At 39.2% G+C, this 23011-nt stretch overlaps 1 non-coding gene across 1 annotated transcript; it reads left to right on the top strand.

Annotated features, from left to right (window-relative positions):
• Nucleotides 1-289: 289 nt before the first annotated feature.
• TRNAP-UGG (transfer RNA proline (anticodon UGG)) lies at nt 290-361 on the top strand. Its single transcript has one exon. It is a non-coding gene; the product is annotated as a tRNA-Pro (tRNA).
• The last annotated feature ends 22650 nt before the right edge of the window (nt 362-23011 follow it).

Raw genomic sequence — 23011 nt, 5'->3', positions numbered from 1 at the left:
ATTTATATTAAAATTTCAGTATTTTATTAATATATATAATTATTAAAACAAATAATGATATCAAAAAGTTAGTTATTTTAGATATCTCAAAAATTAAAAATATAAATTAATATCAAACATGTTATTTAAATATTATTTATAAAATCTGGATATGTTAATAAAAATATCTTGACTGTATTGTCCACCACATAAATGAGATTTCACAAGTTAAACCCTTGTTTAAACCCCATTTCTTCATGACAACATTAATTAATATATCTCTAAACAAAATGTGGTCCACCTATAACTCGGGCATTTGGTCTAGTGGTATGATTCTCGCTTTGGGTGCGAGAGGTCCCGAGTTCGATTCTCGGAATGCCCCTTTTTTGCCCAGTATGAAATGGATGCCCTCTCCATCCAATCATTTTTCGCTACAGGTCGATGACGTGTACATTTCCCTCGAGCTTATTTAATTAATTAATATAATAATTATGCAGTGATTGTCTTTCTTGACCATATATATGTGAGACGATCTCATGGGTCGTATTTGTGAGACGGATCTCTAATTTGGATCATCCATGAAAAAATATTACTTTTTATGCTAAGAGTATTAATTTTTATTGTAAATATCGGTAGGATTGACCCGTCTCACAGATAACGATTCGTGAGATCATCTCACAAAAAACCTATTATATATATATCATAATCGAAACACTCGTCACTTCTCAAAATAATTAGTGGATTGCTTTCAATTCGCACAAATAAACGAGTAAATATGTTACATATGATCATTCCAAAGATCTCGAGATTTCGTTATGTTTATTTTTATTTTAAGATGATTATTATTTTTACATTTTATTATAATATCATCGCGTCTATTTCTGTTTAACAATTATTCTGTCTATTTTTATTATATTATTACAATTTGTTATTATGTTATACTTACGAGAACATACATTTTTCGAATATGTTTTTTTGTATATAATTTGTTAAATTTATAATGTGTTATAATAAAATTGAAGTGATTTTATTTATTATGTTAAAAATTGTCATTAATAATATATTTGTTTCATTTTATTTTTATATTGTTTTTATGTAAAAATATTTTTTATAGTTTATATTTATTTTATATGTTGTTGTAATTAGTTTTTCATAAATTAATATGTTAAATTAATGAAGATATTAGTTAAAATAGTTTTTTGTCAAGTTATAAATTAGTATCGAATTAATTGTGAGATTATTTTGGAAATTATAGTTGAATATTGGATTTAATTTGTGAAATAGAATATTGTTGGATATATTATGAAACTTGGTGAAAGATTTAGAATCTTGAGACGAAGTTTTGATAATCGAATCGATAATTGGATTTTTAGTAAATAAATCCAACTTTAGTGATTTATGTGAAATAAGTTGGTTATTTTAGCTTTGTTAACAAACCGTATACTTATTCGTCATATTATCTTATTTGTTATGCCGAGGAGATCAAAATTGTGGATTTATTCGGCATATGATAACATACTTGTTTTTCAGATTTACATTACAATATTTAAATGTTTATTCATTTAATGATGATTATTTTAGTTATTTTTCAAGGAAACGATGGTGAAGTTTTTTTTTTTTTTTTTTTGAAGAAACGATGGTGAAGTTTTGAAGAGTTGGTTTCATGGACTTTTGTTACAAGATCAACCTGGTGAGACATTGGAGTCTGCTATTACATAAACTATAAAAATTGGCTAGAGGCTTTGTGTAATGCTTGATAGAACATACGAGCTGCATCGATTTCAAGACGTATCTCATCCTCATCATAATCAAGAACCAGCTCACTCACGTGATTTTGAAGAGTCGTCTCAGCCACACTAGAGTTTGCTAAGGAGGCGGAACTTCTCACACTACAGATTACCATGTGTCATTATAACCAGTTTACATGGACGAGGATCATGGTTTCCAAACTTCGAATGAGCCGTGTATTCCTTCTTTAACATATATGCTTATATGTGAATATGGATGGAACACGAATAGGATGAACTCAAATTATAACATATCACATATTCGGAGATATGGGGTATGAGAACCTAAAACAACCAACTTAGAGGCAATATGAATGATGAAGATTCAGATGAAGAAAATGTGAATAAAAAAGACATGAGATGAAGAAGAAAATATGAATGACGAATATTAGGGGCGAAGAAAATATGAACGAAAAAAAAGGTGAATGATGAAGTTCCAAGTGATTGTGGTATAATGAAGGAAAACAAGTAAAACGCCAGCCTAAATGTGGAACTGAAGGATGTTTGTAGTTAAATTTAGTTTTCTAATTTTATTTTATGTAATTTCATTCGACTATGTTGCATTTTATTTGTATTAATTGCATGCCTCCAATATTAAATTCCATTTTGCTGTTTTTTTATTATAATTGTATGTTGTCAATATTAAAGTGGTTGCTTTACTTATATGCTTCTAAAAAAAATTATACAGTTATAGTAACATATTTTAAATATATAAAGTTCAATTAATAGACATAATACAAAAGCAATAAAAAAACAAAGTTGTTTATCATGGTAAAAACAAAGGTGTTTATCATGGTAAAAAAAAACATGGAACACAAAATCTATATATATATATATATATATATATATATATATATATATATAAAACAGAGTTTTTGCCAAAAATAGTAATTTCTCGCCAAAATATCATTTCTAAAAAAGGAAAGTTTTATCACCAATATTGGCATACGTGCACTGCAATAAATGACCGCTTCAATTATTGTATGCATTGATTATATCAATTCATTTAATTCAATTTCGAATTTAATTAATTTTTATATTATTTCAAATGTAATTTATGTATTATATGTTTTAAATTTTTTTTACTCAAATTAAAACTAAACTATATTGAAAAAGTAAACAATATTAAAAATTTTTGCATTAATTATATCAATCAGTTTAAGTAAAAACTATATAAATAAATTTAAAATAAAAATGATTGTGATGTTCAGTATCACTCGTGAGGTAAATCATCCAAAAATAATTTTTGTTATTTTAAGTAATTTACTGTCCAAATTACTTACTAAAAATAAATAAAATATTTAATTAGTTTATTTAAATTTTCTAAAAATAAAATTGGTTGAGTGTTAAAAAAATATATATATATATATATATATATATATATATATATATATATATATATATATATATATATATATATATATATATATATATATATATATATATATATATATATATATACAAGCAGAGTTGTTGTGAAACTTAGTAAGTTCCCGCTTAAATGACATTCTAAAAAAAGAAATAAACGAAAAATGTGATAATATATATTATAATAAATGTCTAAAAATATTTAATTCATTATTAAAACTGTATATTAATGTCTGTATGTATAACTGCTTGAAAATTGAATCTTTCTTAGAAATTACAAACCAAATTAAATTACATTTCAAATTTCAAATCCAGAAATAAAATTTCTTTCTAGAAATTATAAACCAAATTCAAATTGTTATTCAAAATTTAAATATGAATTCTGAAATTTTGAAACATGTTTCAAAAATTTTGCTCCGCTGAAATTATTTTATTAATTTAAAATTAGTGACACATATATATAGATGTAAAGTTATTATAATTAAAAAAATTCATCTATATTTTAGATGAACTATTTTTAATTTGGTTTTATTTTTGAGATCTAATATATTTATTTCAATGATAGTATAAAATCATTTTTCTCTTCAATATATTAACTTTAATCTTAGACCAACAATTCTCGAATTATTATAGATTATTAAAAAATAATCGTAAGTCAATTTAATATAAACTATCATTTTTATTATTTTTTTATTCATGCAAAATAATATAAACAAGAAAAAATTGTTAATTAACATATTTAGAATTAAAATATATGTATGAAATTTGACATACTTAACAGGCAAATTTTGTTTGTTAAATTACTTCAAGGCCAAAATTGATTATGGAGTTGTTAGTAGGCTATTATTAATAATACATGTTAAATAAATTTATATTAAATACCAATTACTATTTTTTTATACTTGAATAAATTTATCTTGTGAGTTATCATTATAAATGTTTTTTTAGAATTAGTACTTTATCTCCAACATAGATCATTCTCTTGAATTATGCAATGACACTAGATTGATCGTGACATGGCTCGGAAACCATGTTTGGAAGGAAAATTTCTTACTAGAAGTAATGCATGTCATAAAGTGTTTTTTCCAAGAATGTCATTGACGCCTTCTTATCTAAGGCTTCCTATTAAATTTCAACAAAGATAGTTCAGTATTCTTTGATTGTATTATATTCAATGATAATCAACAAAAGTCAGGGGCAATCATTGTCTCATATAGGACTTTTTTTAAATAACTCTGTTTTTAGTCATGGTCAGTCGTACGTTGATGTATCCAGAGTTATGAATCCTAAGAGTCTAAAAATTTTGATATGTGATAGTGATAGCAACCCGAAAAATTCAACAACAAATTTTATATTTAAGGAAGTTTTTCAAAATTTGTAATTTCTTTTTGTTTTCTAATTGTATGATCTATAATCCATTTAGTTTATTTGTATATTAATTTAGATTATTTATTGAAATTAAAACCACAGTTAAAAGTTTGTATCATGTTTATCATTTTATTTTGTTACAGTTATTGTTTTCTACATGGCACATAAATTTATATGTGAATACAATATAATTGATAAACATATTATGTCATGTCATACATTGTCTAATACAAGCGTGATATTAATTTTCAGCCAAAATACAAAAATGACTCTTTTATTCAGTATTTCATTGTTAAGATCTATATGTATATGAAAACAATAAATATTTCACTTTGATAAAAAGTCAAGTTATAGAGAAAGTAAACAAATTATCATATATACTAATTTTAATAATCAATTAGATAAAATAATTGTCCGTGTATCGCACGGGTGAAAAACTAATGGTTCATGCTATGGTTCATGCTATGGCCCGGAAAGAAGTTTCTCGACGTAACACACCACCAGAGCAGGAGCAGGAGCAAGAGCATGAGCAAGAACAGGAGCAGGGGCGAAAGGAGGAGGAGGAAGGGAGTGAAGAGAATGTAGATTATAGTGCCGGGTCGAAGGCTCCGACTACAGCAGAGGAGTTGAAAGATTTAAAGCAGCAAATGAAGGTCCTAGAAGGACAGCTGGAAAGTCGCAGCTCTGCCCGGGCCGCGGCAAAGGGATGTCCATTTGCCGATATCATTGTTCGAGAACCTCTTCCTGGAAACTTCAAGTCTGCCAAAATAAAAGATTATGATGGCAATGCGGACCCGGAGGAGCACTTAGCCAGATTCGAGAACATGACCATGTTACACTGCTATACTGATAGAATCAAGTGCAAAGTGTTCTTGACCACTCTGGTGGATTCCGCTTAGAGGTGGTTTGAGGGTTTGTCCCCCCAAAGCGTGCATTCGTTCCGAGATTTCCAAAAGGTATTTCTACACCACTTTAGTAGTAGTAAGAAATACAAAAAGACCGCCTTCAGTCTTTTTGAGGTAAAGCAGAGCCCTGAGGAGAGTTTGCGGGCTTACATCAGAAGATTCAACAGAGTGGCTCTAGACGTCCCGTCTTGTGCCACCGAGACCAAGACTACTGCCTTCACCCAGGGTTTGAGAGAGGGTGAATTCTTCAAATCACTAACCAAAAAGGTGCCCGGGGATTTTGAGGATCTGTTATCCCGGGCAGAGAAGTACATAAATATGGAGGAAGCCCAGAAACAAAAGAGGGAAGCAGTGAGGAAAGAAAGAGGAGACCGGGTATCTAAGCCCGAGGAGAGGGGACAAAAGAGGGGCAATTCAGGGCATTTCTCTCATCATGTGCCTCTGAAGATTGCCCGAGAGAGGGAGGTGCAGGAATGTAGTAGGGATTTGGCCCCGGATCATCAACTGGCCCGGCCAGAGAAAAAGGGATTTTGTGCGCTTCACAAGTTAGGCTACCATAACACTGAGGATTGCAAAGTTCTGAAGGGAAATTATGTTGCGCCTTCCCTCCCAAGGCCTATTATCAATACCCAGATGTCTAGGGTGCCGCCATGGACGTCCCGGCAGCCCGGATCTAGTTCCCGGGGAGGGGGTGTGAGAAACAATCCTAGAATCGAACCCGGAAAGAGGAGGGGGCCTGAACCCGAGCAAAGAAAGAAGTCACCCCCAGTTGTAGGGACGATTAAAATGATATCCGGAGGCTCTACTGATGGAGACTCCAATCGAGCGAGGAAGTCAAGGAGTAGGAGAGAGTGTTTGGAGGTGGAAGGATCGAGGAAGAGTGAGGCAATCATCAGTTTCGGCCCGGAGGACCTAAGAGGGATGAATCTACCCCACAACGATGCCTTGGTGATACAAGCCCGAGTGGCGAATTATGACATTCTACGGGTCTTCGTGGATTCAGGCAGTTCTGTGAATGTAATTTTCAAAGATGCTTTTGAGCAGATGGATTTACAGGGCTATCACCTCGAAACAGTGGAAACTGCTCTTTTTGGCTTCGCCGGGCACGTGGTTTATCCGGAAGGGGAGATTATTTTACCTCTGACCCTGGGCTCTCACGATCTCAAGAGAACAGTGATGACTTCCTTCACTATGGTGGACTCCCCCTCATCATATAACATCATCCTTGGGAGGCCGGCCATGAATGATTTAAGGGCTGTAGCGTCTACCTACCACCAGAAAATAAAATTTCCTGTGGGAGCAAGGGTAGGAGAAGTCCGGGGAGATCAACCCTCTTCTAGAAAGTGTTATGTGGAAGCGGTCCGGGCGGATCAGAACAGATCTAAGAAGGAGGGGAAGAGGGCTAAGATAGGTGAGACAGGAGGAAGGATAGTGGAGGAAGGGGAGATACACTTTGTGGCCGAGGAAGAGCAGGAGGCGGTGGAGATTGGGCTAGGACAGCAGATCCGGGTGGCTCGGGATCTCAGCACGACCACCCGGGTAAGTTTAATTAAATGTTTAAAAACTAACATTCATGTGTTTGCCTGGTCCCAGCAGGAGCTTACGGGGATTTCCCCCTTTTTATCGGAGCATCATTTAAACATCCTCCCGGGGTCTCACCCCGTGAAGCAGAAAAAGAGGCACTTTGGTCCTGAAAAGGACAAAGTCATAGCAGAACAAGTCAAGGAGCTCCTGAAGGCGGGGCATATTCGGGAAATTCAATTCCCTACTTGGCTTTCCAATGTGGTTTTAGTACCTAAATCCACTGGCAAATGGCGCATGTGCGTAGACTTCCGCGATCTAAACAAAGCGTGCCCCAAAGATCATTATCCGCTGCCCCGGATTGACCAGCTGGTAGATTCCACCTCGGGCTATGAGCTGTTGAGCTTTATGGATGCATACCAGGGGTATCATCAGATTCCCTTGGCCAAAAAAGATCAAGATAAAGCTAGTTTCGTCACTTCGGGAGGTACATTTTGTTATATTGTAATGCCTTTCGGGTTGAAGAATGCAGGGGCCACTTATCAGCGTCTTATGGACAAAGTGTTCGAGAAACAGCTGGGGCGGAACGTGGAGGTCTATGTGGATGATATCTTAAGCAAGACCCGGGAGGTCACTACTTTTATTGATGATCTACAGGAAACTTTTGCCACCCTCATGCAACATGGGATCAAGCTTAACCCGGCCAAATGTATTTTTGGCGTAAAGAGTGGCAAATTTCTGGGATTCATGGTAACAGATCGGGGAATTGAGGTAAACCCAGAGAAGGTAAAGTCTGTCTTGTGTATGCCCTCTCCCCAGTCTGTAAAAGAGGTGCAAAAGCTGACGGGAAGGATTGCTTCCCTTTCTCGATTTATATCCCGATCAGCATACAGAAGTTATCCTTTCTTTCAAGTCTTGAGAAAGGCCAAGCACTTCGGATGGGACGATAAATGTGAACAAGCCTTCCAGGACTTGAAAGCCCATCTTGCAGAGCTCCCGGTGTTAGTAAAGCCCGAGCCCGGGGAGCGATTATTCCTGTATTTATCCTCTACAGAGCATGCTGTCAGTTCAGTGTTAATCAAAGAAGAAGGCTCTGATCAGAAGCCTGTCTATTATGTCAGCCACGCTCTAAGAGGGCCCGAGCTCCGATATACAGAGGTGGAGAAGATTGCATTGGCTTTGATCGTGACCGATCGGAAGCTAAGACATTACTTCTTATCGCATCAAATAGTGGTTCTTACCAACAGCCCTCTTGGTAGAATCATGACCCATGCTGAGGTATCCGGGCGAATGATTAAGTGGACGGTGGAATTGGGGGAGTACGATATCGAATACAAACCACGAGTGGCTATCAAGGCACAAGCTTTATCAGACTTTTTATCTGAGATGATCCAGCCTAGTAGAGAAGAAGTGTGGAGAGTTTTTGTAGATGGGGCGTCTAGCCTTGCGGGGTGCGGAGTAGGAGTCGTGATGATATCTCCCCCGGGAGAAAAAATCAAATTGGCAATAAGGATTGATTCCCGAGTAACTAATAATGAGGCCGAGTATGAGGCTGTGCTAGCTGGAATACGAGCTGCTCGAGAAGTCGGGGCTTCCCGGATAATTATATATTCTGATTCACAACTCGTAACACAGCAGATAAAGGGTGTGTATGAAGCTAAAGATGATAGGATGCTGAAATATCTACAACTTATCAGAGCTCGAGCAGAAGGCTTTTCGGATTGGAGTATCGAGCAAATCCCCCGAGAAGAAAACGACGAGGCAGATATTCTGGCAAAAATGGCAGCATCCCTAAGTGAAGTAAGCACCCGGGAGGTATTGCATGTCTCCCGCTTGATCCTCTCGATGGACGAAGACGGAACACCCGATCCAGAAGACTCCTGGATGACGCCCTTAATCAGATTTATTGAAAAGGGTGCACTACCCGAGGACAGAGGTCAAGCTCAGAAGATCAAGAGACAAGCTCCCAGGTTTGTGCTCTTAAACGCAATCTTGTATAAAAGATCATTCCAGGGGCCTCTTTTAAAATGCTTGCCTAAAAAGGAGGTAGATTATGTACTCCGGGAAATTCATGAAGGATGTTGCGCGGAGCACCTCGGAGGAATGTCTCTAGCTCGAAAAACCATGCTTGCAGGATTTTGGTGGCCAATCCTTGGTCAGGATGCAGCTCGGGTGGTTCAAACCTGCGAAGGCTGTCAACATCATGCAAATTTCAAACACAGCCCGGCTGCTCTTATGAAGCCTATTTGGGCATCCTGTCCTTTTGATCAATGGGGCATGGACATTGTAGGTCCTTTCCCGCTTGCCCGAGCTCAGAGAAATTTTTGTTAGTAGCAGTCGATTACTTTTCCAAGTGGGTGGAAGCTGAGCCTTTGGCAAGAATTACGGAAACGAAGGTACTGAAATTCCTGTGGAAAAATATTGTATGCCGATTTGGAGTGCCCCGGAGATTAATTTCAGATAATGGTAGACAATTTCAAGGCAAAGGAATTGTTGCATGGTGCCAAGAAATGAAGATCACTCAATCCTTCACCTCTGTGGCTTATCCTCAAGCAAATGGCCAAACAGAAGTTGTCAATAGGATCATTGTACAAGCGTTGAAGACGAGACTTCAGGGTAAGGGGAGAGATTGGGTTGAAGAATTACCTAGTGTTCTTTGGGCCTACAGGACCACTCCGCAGATACCGACTCAAGAAACCCCTTTCAGCCTCGTATATGGCTCTGAAGCAGTTCTCCCAGTTGAGATTGGAGAGACTTCTCCTCGGGTAGAATCTTACCCACACGATAATGATGAAAGCAGAGCCAGGGAGTTGGATTTAGTCGAGGAAAAGAGAGACCGGGAATTTATCCGCATGGAAGCATACAGAGGTCGAGTGATGAAATCTTACAATAAGAAGGTCCGAATCCGAGACTTTCAAATTGGAGACTTAGTCATGAAAAAGGTCAATCCAGCAGGAGAGGTGGGAAAATTAGAGGCAAAATGGGAAGGGCCTTACAAAATCACTCGGAGAATCAGCTCCGGATCTTTTTATCTAGAGGATGCACAAGGACGCCCTCTCAAAAGACCTTGGAATGTATTTAATTTAAAGCAATTTTATACTTGACAGATGTAATCTATTCGCCAAAAGACGGAAATGAAATATTTGTTTTTTTCAGAAGTGTTGTGTTATTATCTCCCACATTCCGGAAGAAAAAGTCCAGGGCACTACACCCTGGCTCGGGGCCACACACCTCGACCATTCCCAAGTCCCGGGACATGCTCCCCGGCCCAAGGCTCCGCACCTTGGTTCTTAAAAGCCCAGGGCACTACACCCTGGCTCGGGGCCACACACCTCAACCATTCCCAAGTCCCGGGACATGCTCACCGGCCCAAGGCTCCGCACCTTGGTTCTTAAAAGCCCAGGGCACTACACCCTGGCTCGGGGCCACACACCTCGACCATTCCCAAGTCCCGGGACATGCTCCCCGGCCCAAGACTCCGCACCTTGGTTCTTAAAAGCCCAGGGCACTACACCCTAGCTCGGGGCCACACACCTCGACCATTCCCAAGTCCCGGGACATGCTCCCCGGCCCAAGGCTCCGTACCTTGGTTCTAAAAAGCCCAAGGAGTTACACCCGGGCTCAAGACTCCGTATTTAGCAAGGTTTGCGTTCTTTAAATTCCTATCGAATATAAAATATTTGGTCCGCTAGAGATCAAGATATTGCGCAAGGAAAAATGATTTTTTATAGCCAAAGCCCGGGGGCAAGAATTACACAAGGAAGTATGGAAATCTAAAGAAACAATCTTAAACTAAAAATACTACAGCAGACTATTCCCCAGTCTTTTCAGGAGCCTTTTTAGTCTCCTTGTCGGCATCATCATCCTTGGGAAGGGAGTCAATGGCTCGATCTATGTCTGGAAAGCCCTCCTTGTCTGCCGGAATCAAGCCCTCCTCCTCAAATTGCTCCCGGCATTTCGCAAAGCCAACTTTGAAGTAGTTATATGATCTATCTTCAACAGCCGCTTGGAAATCCGAGGATCGGAGGAAGACAGTCTTCCATTCCTCATGAGTGAGCTGGAAAAGCTTGAGTTTATCTTCAGCAGCCACAACCCGGTGTTGTTGAAGAGTGGCTTCTTCTTCAAGAAATCGAGCTCGGGATTCCAGAAAAGCAATTTGCCTTTGAGAGGCTTCTTCTCGAGCGAAACTCTCATCTCGAGCGCGTTGAGTTGAAGCCAATTGTTGGTTGGCTCTTTCCAAAGAAGCAAGGAGCCCGGCAACTTTCTCCTCGTGCAGCTTCTCGGCCCGGGCAATCTCCCCTCGGAGCTGGTCATGAACTTCTTGAGACGCCCGAGCCTGTCTATTCGTCCTGGTGGCCACTGCCGCCACTTCCTCAAAGGCCGAGACCATCATTTGAGCCGCCTGGATAGAGATAAAAGTCAGGAAAAATAGGTCGGTATCAATATTAAGCTGTAAGACGAAGAACTTACCGAGAGAAGCCGGTTTGATCCTTCCAAAAATCTGTTAGTGGCAGGGATGCTCTTCAAAAATATTGCTTCAGTTGGGCTGAGCATTTGCTTGAAGCGTTTAGCACCACTAACAGTAGCTCCCTCAAAAAAAATATTGTTGGAAGGGAGCTCGGAGGTTGAGGCCCCAGTAGTTTGGGGGGGCGGTCGGGGTTGTGCAGGTGGGGAAGTGCAGGGATCACCCTCAGATGGGCCTTCCAGGACAACCATCTCGGGCTCCGCCGTGGCTTTTCTTTTTCTTTGACTGAGAGGGGCGAGATCTTCAGCACCCTCTACAGTCTCATCCATTGCTCGAGAAGTATCTTCCCGGGGAGGATCTTCCCCAGTAACTGCCACTCCTCGAGACACCTCCTCGGCAGCACGTTTCTTTTCTGCTTCGGTGGCTGCAAGGCGCGCCGCAAGCTCCTGTTCCCGGGCGATTTTCTCAGCTGCTCGTCTTTTGGCAAAAGCTGCTTGCATCTCGGAATTGTCTGGACAAAAAGGAATAATGTTAAATAAATCAAGGAGGGAACAAGGAAGGAGGCGGCAGGAAAGAGGGGCGAATTACCGGGTTGAGAGCCCGAGCCTGCCACCTCATCAATAATGTGATCTTCGGGATCCTCAGCCCGGGGACTCAACCCATACGCGGTCAGATTATCATCAGAAATTAGTGTGGAAGATGAGTATCTGCGCCCCTCCACCAAATCTTGGCTCACAATGAAGGGTTCTTCGAATTTGTAAGTGCCGGGGAGGGAAGGTTGTGTGAGGAGAGAAAACCGGTCAAGCAGGGAAGATCTCCCGGGAGTCGAATAAAAAAGTATCTTCCTTTCCACTCTTTTTGAGAAGAGGGTATATCATCAAGGAAGCGAGTATTGTGCCGGGCAGTCAGGGAAAAGGCATTGTCCCCGAAACGGCAAGAAAAGTAATAGTGAAGGATGAGGGGGTTAATAAGAAAATTGTTCATATCGAAGAGGACATAAGTGGCAGCCATTATTCTAAAAGAATTAGGGTGGAATTGGTTAACTGGTACGCCAAAAAATTTGGCAACTGCAATGTAAAAGGGGTGAATCGGAAACCTAAGACCATTCTTAATTTGGTCCCGGAAGAAAGTAGTATACCCTGGAGGGGGGTTTTTTGCCCTGTCAGAGGATCCGGGTATTAGGATAGAAATATTGGAAGGAATGTTACCCAAGGTCCTAAGTTCCTCATCCGCCCCTGAGCGCAGGGTGCTACTCAAAGAGGAGAACCAGGGAATTCCCGGGACCTCGGTGGGAGGAGGGCCCGTGGCCCGAGCTTTACCCTTACCTTTCTTCTGGGCAAGAGCTCGGGAGTGACTAGGAGGGAGGGGTGTAGAGGAAGATGGTACGATTGGAGAGGCTACTGGTTTCTTAGCGGGTTGGGTGATAGAGCGACGGGGCGGGGGAGATTGAGAAGCATCGGAGCGTAACGCAGCAGATTCGTCGCTAGGCGAGCCTCGCGCATTGGCCCCCGACGTGGAAGAGGTAGAATTAGACATTTTGAAAGAAGAGTACTTACGAGTAAATAAGAGAGACAGTGGGGAGGTCGCCGGAGGAAAATGGTTGTACACGCCGAAGAAGTAGAGAAAACCAAGCGCAAGAGTTCCGCTGAAATTTGAATTCAATAGTGATTTTGGCAAAGGAGTACACCACTATTTATAAAGGGAGGGGCTTGATCTCTACCGTTGATTTGCATCTAAACGGGTGGTCGAGATAACCCTTGGGAATCGGATAGTACGCGAAGGGACACGCGCAATCATTAAAAGTGTCAGGCCTACTGTTCCTCGGAATACGAAACGTTACTGACCGTTGGAATAGAGTAACACGTGTCATTATGATGTTGTGTGGATAGGCCGGGAGGTTTTGAATACCTCGGTGGGTTTGTTTCGTAGCTCGGGAAGCCTAAAGACCCGGGATGGTGATTTCTAGGACCGGGTAGTTCGATACCCCGGTATGTTGTTACAAATTCAAAGATTTGACTAGCTCGGGAGTATGTTCTAAGTGCAGGAGATACCAGATCCGGGGACCATATTTTCACCAAATATGTCACAAGTGTAATTTCAGTCTTAAAGATTGGGTTATCCTAATTTATGGTACGTCTGTTATTTCAGTTCGCATTAATTTGTACAGGATTTGTTTGCAACAGAATAACGAGGCAGGAAAAATCAATAAAACTTCCATTACATACGATAACGACGAAGAGTTATGGGATCCATTATATCAGATACAGAATCCTGCCACTCCGTTATCCAATTAGTTAACTCGTGAATACGGAGGTTGACAAAGGATTCATCCTTCATTATCTTGTCCAAAGCACGCCATTCTTTCCACAACATCATGTGCAGCAGAACCTCGTCACCAACCAGATCTGTTACCCGGTTTACTGCAAACTCTCGGATATATTTCCTTGCTCTTGTTCTTTGTACTCGAGTAGGGGCGAGACGATTGCGGTAGGTATAGTCCAGATCATAAACCTTGTCCCGCACGGCCATGACCTTCGCCCATATGCGTTGTTCAATTCTTCTCTTCTGCTCCTCCACATGAGGACGCATTTCCGGAGTCACCAGGACATGTGTACTGCTGCAGGCACTGGAACCACTTGAGCTCGACATTTTGGATTAAGGTTCATTTTGCATCTGTATCCTCTTATTTATAGGCAAGCAAGGAAGTCCAAGAGCCTCAGCCAGTCGAAGCGTCTCCTTTATTATTCAAAGTCAAAAGTTGATCGAAACCATCGAATCTGGACAGGTGGACGATCAGAACGCCCCTCGTAAATTGCGCTGGGCAGACGAGAGGGTCTGACGGTTATCGAAACATCAAATCTGATGTACCTCGGAATACAGAACGTTTTCGTTTGGCAGGAATTTAATAAATCTCATATCATTATGACACCACGTCAGCAGACCGGAGGATTCTTGGTCCTGGCTTATTCCTTTTCCCGGACTACAAATTCGGGACTCGGGCATATTGATTGATAGGGCGGGATTTCAAAAACTCAAGCATTTGGTTTTTAAGTCTGAGGAGTATTAGCCATGTTAATCTTCGTTAATTACTTATTGTTAATTTGATTTTGACGTTCTACCAAATACATGCAATAAAAAAGCGAAAAAGATATTTTATTAATTAAAAGAAGTGGGCAGAGAGTACACGAAGATGTTCCTTTTCAACAAACATCTTCCATTTGTGCAACCAGCCACTGAGATTCCCGGTAGCGGTCTTGCCAAAGCTATCTGACCCGGATATATCCTCCAGGATCTTCAGCTCCCTTTGTAGCATTAGTGCGTAGACACCATGGTGAGTAAAGATGTCCACGTACTCCGCAACACCGAGGCGTCGGCGATATTTCCGCATAAGAGCCACGTTCTCAGGAGAAGGAACCCCCTCTACATACTGAGAGGATTCCAGCTTGTATATTTTTTCCCAGAAGTGAAGTATTTTGTGAAAGACTTCGTCCTCCATAGTCGTTTTTCTTCTCTCTATTGCAGACGCCATGAGCTCTTCAGCCATATCCGGAACTTTCGAATTGCTTGAACCTGCCATTGCACTGATGAGACGGAAGAATAAGCAAGGTCATTATTTATAGGGAAGAGAATTAATCTCCGCCCTCGATTCAAATCTAATCGGACGATCATATGACGCCTAGGAAATCGTGCGTACAAGTGAAGAGACGTGTGCGGTTATCGAGGGAACAGACTCATCATTACCTTGGAAAACGAGTAATTTTCAGTAAAATCCTCGTTAATGTATACGTAATGATGTATTCGATCGATTCTCTCGAGAATAGTAATTATCAGATTTTGAGGAGTCGGGGGTATGAGATACAAGACGCTTAGAAAGTTCCCTCACTCGGTATTTATTCACACTTGCAATCCGGGAGAGAGCAGGAAAAATTGAATCGGGACAGCGAGTCAAGCTCTAGCCCGACTATTTTAGGGATGGGTGGTGATACCCCTATAAGGATATGGGTTTGTTCATCTGAAACCCATGTGTACAAACCAGGGTACCGGGTAGTTTTGTGAATGCCCGGGTAAGTTTTCCCTTCCCCGGTGTGATGGTTTCATCCGCAGTCCTTTACCAGTAGCCCGGGTCCTCATAGAGTTGGCCGGGTGCTTCTCACCTGTCCAGGGAATGTTCTCGGTTGGATACCCACTTGGGCAACCTCGAGAATAGCGCTACCTCGATAAATGAGCCACACTCGAGTGTAATCATTACAGCCAATCTAATCCGCTAGAGCAACTTGGGTTTGGAGTGTCCGAGAAGTCATCAGACGCTAGTATGGTAAACCGACTTAGTAGGTAACGCGGGAATCGAGGTAACTACCCATTCCTCTCCTATAAATAGCAGGTATTAATGTCATTAAATGATCCTGAAAAAAACCTTTGAACTTTAAGCATTCTACGTATTTTTCCTCAAATATTGTTCGAAGTTCATCATCATACAACCTGCTGACTTTATCATCGGAGTGGCTACGTCGGAAACCCCTCCGGCGTCCATTCACGAGTTCTTTTCATTGTTTGCAGGTGTCGTTCAAGCCATTGTCTTCGCTCAAAATTCCCAAAACATTAAAAATTGTTGATTTGATCCGATTGGAGCTCCTTACCCGGCTCGCCCATTTCAAGAGGATCTCATCAGGTGGGTTGGTCCATCTCATTTCGAATTATTGTCATTCTATTATTCTCTTATCTTCGTCTTTGACGTCGGACTGGATTGAGTGTAGCTCGAATGGTGGTGTATCCCAACAGTGATCATCTTGAATATCATGAAATCTTCCTTCATATGTGTGTATTCTCTCATCTAGAACCATGGTTGCACAAACATAGAAGGATCTAATCCAAAGTGCTTTGTCGTACAATTTGCATGAGAATAAAAAATTCTGAATATTGTCCATTTTTCACAAAAGCATTCATGCGTTGTTATTGTGGCAACTTGGACATGTTTACCTCACCCTGTATGCCCCCATATTTTCACGGTTGCCTGCTTAGCTCTGATCTCGATCCAACTTACATTGTGTTCGTTGGATCTGACAAACCATTTATCATATTTATGGAACATAGCCAGACCAATGTTGGTGTAATGCCCTAGAATTTGATCCTAATAATCTGTAATTATTGACTTATAATTTGACATGATTATAAGAGGATTAATCGGGACACGGTTTGAATTCGATATAAAAATATGTATGTGCGAGGACGAAGCTCTCGCGCATATGCGCGGCCTGGCAGGGCGCATATGTGCGGAATGTCCAGAGGGCCTCGCACATATGCGCGATGTGTATCCGCGCATATGCGCGAGACAACCCGAGAGTTGGCAATTTCGAGCAAAGGCCTCGCGCATATGCGCCAAGATGTGTCGCGCATATGCGCGAGCCACCTTGTAGACACGCGCCGAGACTTAAGGTCTCGCGCATATGCGCCGGTTGATGTCGCGCATATGCGCGAGACGTGCTGCTCAAGGAGATGTGCCACCTAGCTTGACATGCAAACGTGTATATATATATATATATACACATAAATTCTTAAAGAAATCAGAAGAAAAGAAAACGAAAACGTGAGGGAGGAATTGCTTTTGATTTCAGAATTTGATTTACGATCAATCCGTCCGTCTGATTTTAAATCCGAGTACGACACCGTGTTCCTAGCAACGACAGCTACTACAGGACGTAAGTTTTATTACGTTTTGACATGTTTTGAAATTATGATGTTGTTGGAATTGAATACACGTCATATATGTTGTCCTTGACATAGTAGACATCATAGAATCGCAGTCAGATTAAGAAACAGATTGATTACGGAATTGTTATGAATTTCAGAGTTAAATTGACTGAGATGTGATGTCAGATTTGTACGGTAGTTGATTATAAGTTAATGGAATTGGTATAGACTGATGTGGTATTACCAGTATTGCAAGACTGTACTGTTGTACTGTCAGAATTTGATAAAACAGAGATGTCGTGATTTGATTAGAATATTGATACAAATATTGATATTATCATTGCCAGATTGAACAGTGACAGACTTTGAGTCAAGACTTCGATTGTATCAGAGCGACATCAAGAAAGGTATAAATAAATGTTGATTCGGGATTGCACAACTCAAGTTAGGTTTGACTTGAGTTTCCTTAAATCACATACTTTATTTTATTGCATTGATATTTGCAGATTATCAGATTGATATGTTTAGTCTATTGAATTATAGCAGAGCCAGAGTTTGAGTCTAGGGCAGATCAGCCTAGCTAGGGCAGAACCGCCGAGTCTTTGTTAGAACCGCTGAGACTCTAGACTTAGGTGTATCGATGAGCTTAGAGGTAGATCGACTTCGATTGTAGACATTCGATACAGCATACCAAAGTCTAAATTAGATCGGATCCCTAGATTAGAAAAAAGTCGAGATAAGATAACAAGTCATTGACTTAAATACAGATTCATATTGGTTCATGTAGTCAGATTGAATACATGTTTTAATGATTGTTTATGCTTTTATATATGTTTTATATGATTGCATTGATACATTGTTTATACTGGGATATTTATATCTCATCGGAGTTATCCGGCTGTTGTCTTGTCTGTATGTGTGCATGGCAACAGGTGGGACAGGTTCAGGGTCACAGAGGTGAAGAAAGATCGAGATTAGAGTGGTGATTCCGGACTTGGATATAGATAGTTTTTATTACTGGATTGTAGTAGTTGAACCTAGTTTTGAACTAGATGCATGTTATACAGTATTTTTATTATTATACTGGTTGTATAATAGAATGATTCCCTTACCTTCCGTATTTTTAAAAAAAATTTAGACCCTGTTTATTCTAATTGATTAAATTAGTCACAATAACGATTAAGAAGATGATTAGCGTCCGGGTCCCCACAGTTGGTTATTCTGGATCATATGTTGACATCTTGTTATTCGGTCAATAAAATATTCCGCGCGTCATTGGAAAGTTATCTTAACTGTTATTATAATCGGAAGCCGACGAGAACCCTTGAGACATCGTCAAGATACTCATAAATATTTGTTATGATACCAAAGCGCCAACTTCCATCATGGGAAAGAGACGACTTCTGTTTATCAATTTAAGAAAAATATGTATGTATTTGATTGCTTGTTCTTAATTTTATTCACTATATCGTCAAATTTTTTAACATGATGTTTTGATCCTGCTTACCAACAAAGTTTTTTAGATGAATATTTTTGAATTGTGAGTTGAAATTATAGCAAACATGTTTAAGAAAAAAATGATTAACACTACATGGATGATTAAACTGAGGTATTCCTTCGATATCATTAATGATGGCTTGAATAACATGCACACACAAAAGATTCAAAAACTATTTCCATAAATCATAATTCTCCTGATCCACAGGTGCAAACGCCAATTGTAGTACTTGATCGTTGGCATCTAAATCTACGACAATAAGGATCTTGTGTTTATATTTTGTATATAAATGAGTGCCATAAATGTTAATAATTTTGCGGCAATATCGGAACCTGTCTACACATGGTCATAAAGCCCAAAAACATAGTTCAAAACTTTTACTGATGGGTTGTATGTTAGAAAATGCCTCGCTTAAGATATGAAATTTCATAACCATATTTTTCTTTGATAATTTGTTATTTAATCTTGCAAGATGGATTGCAAAGAACAATACCAATAAGATCATAGGCTATCAATGTCTCTGCTGTCAATCTCAACCTGGCTATAGATACATGTGTGTCGATCACCATATTTAGTGATCTAAAAATAACCTAGATTTGCTTTCAAACAAGCCTGGAGCCCCCCCCCCCCCCCCCCCCCCCCATCAACAATCCATGCTCGATGACCTGTTCTTGCAACATACTTTTCATATAGTCAGCGTGCTCTCGATAACATGATACTCACGTCTTATATATCTAACAGAAAATTCTTTAACAACTGCAATCAATTCTTTTGTTTCTAAAACCATGATTTTATGTAATTCTCTTTTTTGGGATTGTAGAAGCTAGAATATGTCCCACATGACACACCAGCTTGCTGATCAAATCCTATCATGCTTAGGTCTTGTGTAATACATGGCATGTACGACTCAAGAATATTTGTTACTGCATATCTTCGATGGTCTCAAATTCAATATATGCACCGCACGTCGGAATTAAGACTCAACATAAATTGTAAAGTATCATCATTAAGGACAACGTGTGTTTATACTAAACACGATATGTGCATATACGAATATTTGGTTGAAAAGTTCAACCTAAATTTCGTGTCATCTATATCTAACTTCCGACGAACTATTTCAATCAATTCACATAATGTCATAGATCTAGTTATACGAATTAACTTTACCCCTTTCACTCAAGAGTAGGTCTCTTGTGAGACGGTCTTACGAATCTTTATCTGTGAGACAGATCAATCCTACCGATAGTCACAATAAAAAGTAATACTCTAAGCATAAAAAATAATATTTTTCATGGATCACCCAAATAAGATATATGTATCACAAAATACGACTCGTGTGACTGTCTCACACAAACTTTTGCATTCATTCAATACTATAATTGATTGTTCCATGTCTTACGATAACATTACCACCAATATATAAAATTATCGAAACAATGTCCATGCCCACACTTAAATATATCAAACAACAAAATAATAATTTAAATAAAAACATGTTGAGTATTACAATTAAAAAATAAAATCCATATTTTAAAAAATATATGATATTATAAACATATATATAAAAAAACAAAAATTCTCATATAAAAATCATAAACAAACAACAAAATAATTCTTATTGATTTAACAAAAAGCCGAAGATCTATAACATAATAATCCATTCCTTTGACTAACAAAAAAAACTTAGACCTATATGCACATAATATTTATATATAAATGATTATATACACGCAATATTTATACTGTTATATAACAATATAATGTTCGTATATATATAATATTGTGTATATATAATATCTATACATAAATATTATATATATAATTTCTATTCACGAATTACATACATATATATAACATTTAATGTACGTACATGTTAAAAAATTAATAAATATATATTTAATAATATTTAAATAGAAATTATGGTATATAACTCAATAATGAGAAAGTTATGGATCATGTGCTTTACTGATGATCAAATCTTCAATTTTTTTTATCAAATCTATTCATAATGAAAAAACTACGGAAAATTTATATGAAAAATATTGTTGAGTTGCATGTAATTTTAAAAAATAATTCATACTATTAAATTACAGAAATTATGAGATATACTGAAGAACTAGAAATTATGGATGACTTCTTTTATGATGATCAATTTATCCTCAGATCTAACTGTTGTGTCTAAAAATAATCCAACAGCCCAACAGATGCTAAGCCCACAATATTTACCAAAGCCCAACAACAGCCCAACAGATGCTAAGCCCACAAGAGTTGCAGGCAGTTGGTCCAAGAAAGCACGATGCGAGGAGTTAAGCCACGACCCAACGTGAATGATCGTGGAATGTGGTTGAAACTCCCCACGGAGTGTAACAAAAATAGAAGGAACAATCACAAAAAGCCCCGACAAAATCAACACAACAATCTACAGCAAAGCTCTGCAGAATTCCTCTCAATAGTTCATCTTTTTCAAATTTCCAGTATTTTAGTTCCTTGAGATTTTTACATATTCCTTCAAATTTCTTGCAATAATGTCGGTCAAATTCATAACAGCGTAATTAAATTTGATGTTGTTCATGGATTTCCCCTGTAATTTTGTCTTATTCCTCATTTTGTGTTTGGGTTTTTGAGCCATTTCGAAGGAGTTAGAACTTACGATCGAATCGAGACTCGCAACGCTTGGTAAACGGAGTCAGATCATTCACAACTTTGGCACGATCACGTGCCTGGCACGCCCGCAAATTTCGTGACAAACAATTTGGCACGCCCGGTGGGACACAAAGCCTCCAAAGCGTACTGAGAAGAGTGAAGGAATTCCTCCATCACTGGGGAAAGGTCATCGCTCACAAGAAGAGTTTCAGGAAACTGATGCAGAAGGAAGAACGGTTGAAAGGCTCGTACACCAGTTCGAGGAAGAGACTATGAAGGAAGGAATTGTTGTTTCTGGTGGTGATGGGTCTTCGCCGAAATTCATGTTGGCCATGGAGAAAAATATCCGCAGCGATCTCAAGGAAATGACTCAAACTTTCGCTACTGTCGTGATGGAATTTGTGGCAGAAATGAAGGAATGGAGAAATTCTGCAAAAGGCGAAGTAGTTATACCAGAGAATGACAAACTTCAAGAAACTGATGTTAAATCGCTGAAAGATCAAGGCCAAGGATTAGGAGTTTCTCAAGCAGGTGAAAGTCGCCGCTTGGGGGAGGCACTGATTCCTGAATCTGCCAAGGAAGGAAGATATACTCCTCCGCACAAAAGGGATGAGGAGTTGGGGTTGAAATTCAAGAATTGCAATAACAGTAAACAAATGGCTGCTAATATGTTCTCTGTGACATCTCCTAACTCACATCCAGGGATGCATGGTGATGGGGGAATGCGTGGATTTTCAGCGTCAGGTTCAGGGAATAACACTCGGGGGGCAATCTATCCTCCTTACCAGTTACGACAAACTCCAGTGGTGGATTTTGAGATGGTACGTGATGTTATTCAAGAGTTGTATGGCCCAGGAGTGAGGCCAATCAACCGACCAGAATTTCATAAACCGTATCCTGATGTTGTGGATCGTGACAACCCTTATCCAAGAGGATACCGCATTCCAGACTTCACGTTATACTCCAGGGAAGACGGCCAGTCCAGCGTGGAACATGTGGCCAGGTTTACAATTCAGTGTGGGGAATTGGCAAATTTGGAGAACTTTCCTAATTACAAGTTACGTTTGTTCCTCAATTCCTTGACCAGCACTGCTTTCACATGGTATGCAACGCTGCCTCGGAACTCTATTATGACTTGGCATGATATGGAACGTCAATTCCATACACAATTCTTCAGGACAGTACCTGAGATTAGTATAACGGAATTGTCAAGGGTGGTCCAAAAACCGGGGGAATCTGCCAATGATTTCATTTGTAAGTTCAAGAAGGTGAGAAGCAGATGTCAAGTTTTCCTCCCTGAATAAGAATACGTGAAGATGGCACAGCGGTGACTCGATTTTGAACTTAGAAAGAAGTTCCAAGGGATGGAATTCCGTGATTTTTATGAACTTGATGCCAAAGTGTCAGAGTATGAGGAATTGTTACGAGAGGAGAGTCATAAAAGAAAGTCTACAGTGGAATCTTATTTCCAGGAAGTGGAGGAAGTTGCATTGGAAGAAGTAGCAAATTCCGGATAACGCACTGTCCCTTTATTGAAGCGCAAGAGTGAAGAACTTTCCAAGAAAAACATTCCTCCAGTGCAAACTCCTTATACTTTCGATGCATCAAAGACGGAGGAAATCTTCGATCACTTAGTGAAGGAAAAAGTTCATAACATTCCCCCCAGATCACAAGCTACCCAAGAAGGATGAGTTGAAAGGAAGATATTACTGTAAGTATCATAATTCCTTCAACCATAATACTAATGCTTGTTGGGCGTTCAAGAATGTCTTGCAAGAAAGAATCAACA

Source organism: Primulina eburnea, chromosome 1 (genome assembly GCF_022965805.1).
Source record: "Primulina eburnea isolate SZY01 chromosome 1, ASM2296580v1, whole genome shotgun sequence".
In the NCBI taxonomy this organism is placed as follows: domain Eukaryota; kingdom Viridiplantae; phylum Streptophyta; class Magnoliopsida; order Lamiales; family Gesneriaceae; genus Primulina; species Primulina eburnea.
Note: the sequence above shows the minus strand (reverse complement) of the source record. Positions and strands in the feature narration are given on the sequence as shown.